At 54.6% G+C, this 6,159-nt stretch overlaps 1 protein-coding gene across 1 annotated transcript in view; it reads left to right on the forward strand.

Moving 5' to 3' along the window:
* Window positions 1-6,159, forward strand: part of PXYLP1 (2-phosphoxylose phosphatase 1) — a 66,437-nt gene that overhangs the window by 788 nt on the left and 59,490 nt on the right.

Consider the following 6,159-nt stretch of genomic DNA (forward strand, 5'->3'; position numbering starts at 1 on the left):
GGTGAGCGTGGCGCGGGCCGGGCCGGGCTTGGCTGGTCGCCGTTGAAGCTGAGCGGCGCGGCGGCTGGAGGCGGGCAGGCGTCCCGGGGCGCGGGGTTGGGGAGACCGAGGGGTTCCTCTGGGCGCGCCGAGGCCGGGACGACCCGTGTCTCCCGTGGGAGAGCCAGTCTGGCGGGTCTGGACCCGCAACTAAGCTGCCTCCCCCTACCCGCGCCCTTCCCAAACCCCAGCCTTACTCCTCCCTCTCCCGAAGCCACCCCCTTCCTCCAGCCTCCCCCGCGCGCCCCTCGCCCCAGCCCCCGCCCCCTCTCCGAGCCCAGCGCCCCCTAACCCTGCCTGCGATTCCGCCGCCCTCTCCCCGAGCTCTCGCCCCCTGCCTCCCTGCTGGCGCCTCGCCCACCCACCGCCTCCCGCTCCTCCCGGTCCAGTCCCGCGCCCTCTTGCCTTGCCAGCCTCCACCCGAATCCCCGCCCCTCCAACCCTCTCCCGCTCGGCCCCCGCACTCCCGCCGCGGGATTCTAGCCCGAACTCGAGCCCCCCGGGTCCCCCTTCCCGGGCACCCCATTCCCGGGCAGTGCCCAGCCCGCTCGCCTCCAGATGAGAAGGCGGCGGCGACTTCTCCGTGGCCTTTCTGGGGGCGGCTCTTCGTGGCTGCTCCCTGCGCCCCGCGGCCTGCGGGGGGCCTGGGGGGCCCCCGGGAGGAGGCCCCTCGGGGGGGGGGCGGGGGGAGCCGGGGAGCTCAGGTTAGGAGGGGCCGACCCCACGGCGCTGCTTTTGCTGCTCCACTCGAATATGTCTCGATCTTTTAAAGAAGCCGGGTTTTGTCTCCCACACACAGAACTGCATCTGCTTAGCGCAGGTTGCTCTCTTTGTGGCCGCAGCGGTCTTCCAAGTTGTACCTGTGGGTGGTTAAAGGATTAAGGATGGAAGGGGATTGGGAGCCATATTTCCCCGCTTTGGCTGGGCGTTTGGTAGCAAAAGAGTGAGGCTATCCCGCCTGCGTGTCCAGTGCCTTCGTAGGGAAGCAAGGATGCTGTGTACGCATTCCAAAAGTAAGACCAGGAGAGACGTGGCCTCGGATCGGTGCGAAGGGGGAGGGAAGTGTGGTGAATGGCCCAGGGGGCCTCAGAGGGCTTCTCGTCGTCGTCGTCTGGGGACAGTTTTGCAGAATGCCCTCGGATGCCCCCCGGTCTGCGGAGCTGATAGTGCCCAACCCAGCCTGACAAACTTGACGTGCGTGACCGCAGACGGGGCTTGGCTACAACTCCTCCCCCTCAGAGGTGTTGGTGCCCAGCCTGGACTTCTGCGGGAAGAGTTTAAAACAGATGGTTTGACAAGCCTCGTGTTCCCTGGAGAGAGGTGCAGATGCATGGTTGCAGCCTGAAAGACAGTGCCCGAATCTCTGCCCTCCCTTCTCCTGGCTTTCATTAGGTCTCGGGCTGAATTAATTGCCTATTGCAGAGAAATGACCTGTAGGGGGTACATCTCTTTTAGGGGTTGGCTCCTGGCCAGCCCACCCTCACTGATGCGTGGGAGGCTGCCTTTGGGCACCAGGGACAGGCTGGCCCACCTGCCTCTGGTGCACCGCACGCTAAGCATTTGTGAAACTGCAGAATCAGCGACTATTTTTTATTTTTATTGATTGGCTTGAATAGTAATTAGCTCAGTACCCATTCACCCCTGCGTAGTGAATGAATAGAGTAATTAGCTCCAGATCACAATGGGACACAGAAGACTCCCTCTGAGTGTCCACAAATTCCGGTGGGCATCTCCTCAGCCCTCACCACGCCCCTCTGTGATAAGGTGTTGACTCTTGAGTGCCCCACTGGCCAGAGACGGGGTGAAACTATCTCTGTGGCCCCTGCACCCAGCCCCTGGCACCCTCTAAGTGCTGGTACTCTGTGTTTGTCTAGAAAAATGGGTCAGCCTCTTAAATCCAGTCTGAGTCCATAACCCATGTTTTTCCATTGTGCTGCACTATTTTCAAAATGTTATCCTTAAATTAATCAAACACACACACACACACACACACACACACACACACTTGTCTTACTAGAGACAAACTTATTTCTGTGTGTATTTGGGGCAGAGAACTCAATGGGTCTCTACCCTCAATGGGGACTCCAGCATTTCCAGGAAGGAAATTAGTTGTCCTTATCACAGAACTGAGCCCGTTGGGGAGCTAAGGCTGATTGCTGAGAGGTGAGTCCTCCCAGCTTAACCAACAGGGCCTTGAGCTGTGGCCACAGCCCCCTTCTGCATCCCTCATCCCTGCCCGTGATGGAGGAAGCACTTGGGGACATGGTGTGCTTGTGGAGCCTGCTGGCTTCTTCTGATCGCACCATCTTCACTCCAGTGGGCACTGCCCACCCCAAAATAACGGGCCGCCCCAGGCAGAGCCTGGAGTGCCTCTTCTTGCAGGGGCCTGGCAGTATGGTTTGCAGCTCCGTTGCGGGAGGAGGCAGGCGGTTTGCATGGTGTTTCTGTCAGAGGTGACTGTGACCACTGGCAGATGGAGCCAATGCAGCGCTTCTGCCCTGTCCAAGGTCAGCTCTAGAGAATACAGCCAGAGGTGGTGGTGGTGGTGGGGGGAGCCCCCAGCGCCCCCTTTTTCAGAGGTCCAGGAAGAGCTGGAATTCAGAACAGTCACTTGAATGCGGGAACCTGCACTGCCCCACAGGCTCACGCTATGGAGGGCTTATCTTTCTTACCCAGACGGTCTCTGTCTCCAGGTCTGGCTCTTACCCAGGATTCCTGAAGCTGGTGAAAAGCTGTTTTCTAGAAGAGGTTTAATTAATGCCTGTAGCTGTGGGTGAGAGAGGGAGGGAGAGAGGGAGGGAGGCAGACTGACTCTGCTATCTGGAGGTGGGCAGGCATGAGGTTCTACACACTCAGAGGGGAAGACTACAACCCTGGAACAAGGATCTTGGTTGGTGGATTAGGACCGCGTCCACATTCCGGTATAGGGGTTACCATTAGGAGCAAAGTCACGGAGGGGGAAAATGGCCCTGCAGTAACGTGAAATAAGGTTTGCTGGGCCCACCATCCTGGTTTCTAGAAGCTTTGAAAGGCCAGCCGAGAGTTGAGCTTACCAAGGTGGGAGAGCACTGAGCCATTTAAAGTTTTTGAATGAGGGTTGTGGCCTCTTTGGAAGTGATGGCTTGTGCAACATTGGTCTGGGGGGAACCACCTTACACCTAAGATGCTGAAGGGAGATTGGCAAGGGGAGAAGCAGCCAGTAGGGTTTGTGCATCTGCAGTTAGTGGGTGAAGAAGAGGCACCAGCTGCCTTCTGCTAGGGTTGTGGCATTTTCACAGAAGTCATCTCCCACGGCCCCTTCTTGAATCTGATGGGCAGTTTTGTAGATGGACTGTGGCCTCGAGGTACTGCAAAGCAGCCAAAAGGAAGCACCTGCGAAGCAGGAATGGAATTGCAGGGTCTGCTCTGAGTCTAAAAGGTAGGTGGGCCAAGGTAGCCTAATTGAGCCACGGACTCTGGCCTGCTAGCCACCACCCCCAGAACCAGCAAGCTGCTCTGAATGCTCGGGCCTTCAATGGGGCAGCCACTGGCTTTTGGAAAGGAACAGGCCAGTCAGCTTTATGCCAGAGCATGGAGGAAGTTAAGGATTGAAAAGGCACTGAGAGCCCCACCGGTGTGCTCAGTGGTTAGAGCTCCAGCCAGGTGGGAGGCAACCAGTCGATGTGTGCGTGTCCCTCTCCCACTCCCTCCCTTCTACTCTGTCTGAAGAGCAATGGAGAAAATATCCAACCAAGGCACTGAGAAAAGAACTTGGAGGGGCCTTGTGAAGTAGTTCTGCAGCCGGAAGGCCACCTGCACCCGTATCGTCCTGGCTAGGTCATCTGTGCATCCCTCTGTCCTTCCCCCTTCCCTTCCTCCCTCTCCCCCAGCCCTGTCCATCTGCACTTAACACATCAGCGGAGCCGTCTCTATGCTGACGCTCGGGGTAGGGGAGAGTTTGGGCAACTCTAACACCTAGTGGTAGCAACAGTAGGAACTTGAAAATTCTGTTTGTTTGCACAGTCACTTCCCCAACTTAGACATTCATGTTTTTGTAATATTAGGCATCCCTTTGTCATCTGCTTACCACTCTCTGCCTCCATGCATAACTGACTTCCTTAGAGAGAGCTATAATTAATAGCTTAGAAACCAGAACTTTAAAAAACAGACCTAGTTGAAAATTATTGCACCTAGTTTTGACACCCCCATCCCTCCCCTCTTCTACACTCCTTTATGTGGTTAGAGGTATCATTCATATCAAATTTATGAATAGTTTGAATAGGATTTTTCCTCCCCCTCAATTATAGGCAGACACATGTCTTTCCAACCAACAGAACCACAGCTGACTTTCCTAGACTTACCTCATTCTTGGGTCCAACCCCAAACGTCAGGCCTTCAGAGCTACAGCAATATCATTTTGAGCTTTGAGCTTTTTAATTATATTTTAAGAAATGAAGCTCTTGCTTGCTAATTTTGTCATCTGCTAATATAGGAGAATCTAAAGTTAGACTAAAACATTTACTGCCTTATTAACTCTTTATGCTTCTTTCTTTTTATAAACATCTTTTTATTGATTTCAGAAAGGAAGGGAGAGGGAGAGAAACATTAGTGATGAGAGAGAATCATTGATTCGCTGCCTCCTGCAGGCCCCCTGCTGGGGATCGAGCTCACAACCTGGGCACGTGTCCTGAGAGGGAATTGAACCGTGACCTCCTGGTTCATAGGTCAACACTGAGCCACGCCCCTCAGGTCTTTATGCTTCTTAGGTGAATGAAGCAGTTGCATTAAGGTTGTGAAAAATTATTAAAGTTATAGTAGAAATGTATGGAAGCTCAGAGATAATAATAAAGGGAAACCAGCTTATAGGAATAAATTGTTAAGCTTTAAACATGGTTACTAAAACGTGGAGAGATAAATAGGAATTTTCAGAGTAGTATAGACAAGTATAGAATTTTGACAAGTATAGATTGATGAGTATAGAAATTTTGATCCATCATTGTATTGAAATGCACTAATTATTATGATCATCCATTATGCTTCTATAATACCTTCCTATCTAATAAAAGAGAAACATGGTAATTAGCCATAACTTCGCTACCCTTCCCATTGGCTAATCAGGGCGATATGCAAATTAACTGCCAACCAAGATGGCGGCCGTCAGCCAGGGAGCTTGAAGCAAACAGGAGGCTTGCTTGCTCCAGTGACGGAGGAAGCCAACGTTTCCCGCCTGCCGCTGCTGGGCTCTGAGCTGCTCTCTAAGAAACATTGTTGCAAATATAGAAGCTAAACAAACTCCAGAAACCTGCTTTCAGTCAGCTGGGATCTCAGAGCTGGAGTCGCAACAAAGTTTCAAATACAGAAGGTAAACAAAGCCCAGAAACCTGCTTTCAGCAGCCGAGGTCTCAGAGCTAAAGCCAGCTCTCAGCTCCAGTGACAGCCATAGAAGGGAAATAAATCCCAGAATAAAAAATAAAAAAAAGAAAAAAAAAGAAAGGTTGGGAGCTTCAGTCACCTGCCAGCCTGAAAACGGCCCTCAGGCCCTCACCCAGACTGGCCAGGCACCACAGTGGGGACCCCCACCCTGAAGGGGGTGTGACCAGCTGCAAGCAGCCATCATCCCCTCATCCAGGCTGGCCAGGCACCCCAGTGGGGACCCCCACCCTGAAGGGGGTGTGACCAGCTGCAAACAGCCATCATCCCCTCACCCAGGCTGGCCAGGCACCCAAGCGGGACCCCCACCCTGATCCAGGACACCCTTCAGGGCAAACCAGCCAGCCCCCATCCGTGCACCAGGCCTCTATCCTATATAGTAAAAGGGTAATATGCCTCCCAGCACTGGGATCAGCGGAGCCACAAGGCCTCCCAGCACTGGGATCCGCGGAGCTGCGAGGCCTCCTGGCACCGGGATCAGCTGATCAGTGAGGCCTCACTGCCCCTGTGTCAAGCAGAGCCGCGAGGCCTCCCAGCACCGGGATCAGCGGAGCAGCGAGGCCTCCTAGCACTGGGATCAGCGGAGCCACGAGGCCTCCTGGCCCCTGGAGCAGCGTGACAGGGGGCAGCGCCCAAACCCCCTGATCGCCCTGCAGCTCTGTGTGTGACAGGGGGCGGGGCCACAACCTCCCTATCCACCCTGCTCTGTTC

The sequence above is a fragment of the Myotis lucifugus genome, unplaced genomic scaffold (assembly GCF_000147115.1).
Source record: "Myotis lucifugus unplaced genomic scaffold, Myoluc2.0 scaffold_8, whole genome shotgun sequence".
NCBI classification, from domain to species: Eukaryota; Metazoa; Chordata; class Mammalia; order Chiroptera; family Vespertilionidae; genus Myotis; species Myotis lucifugus.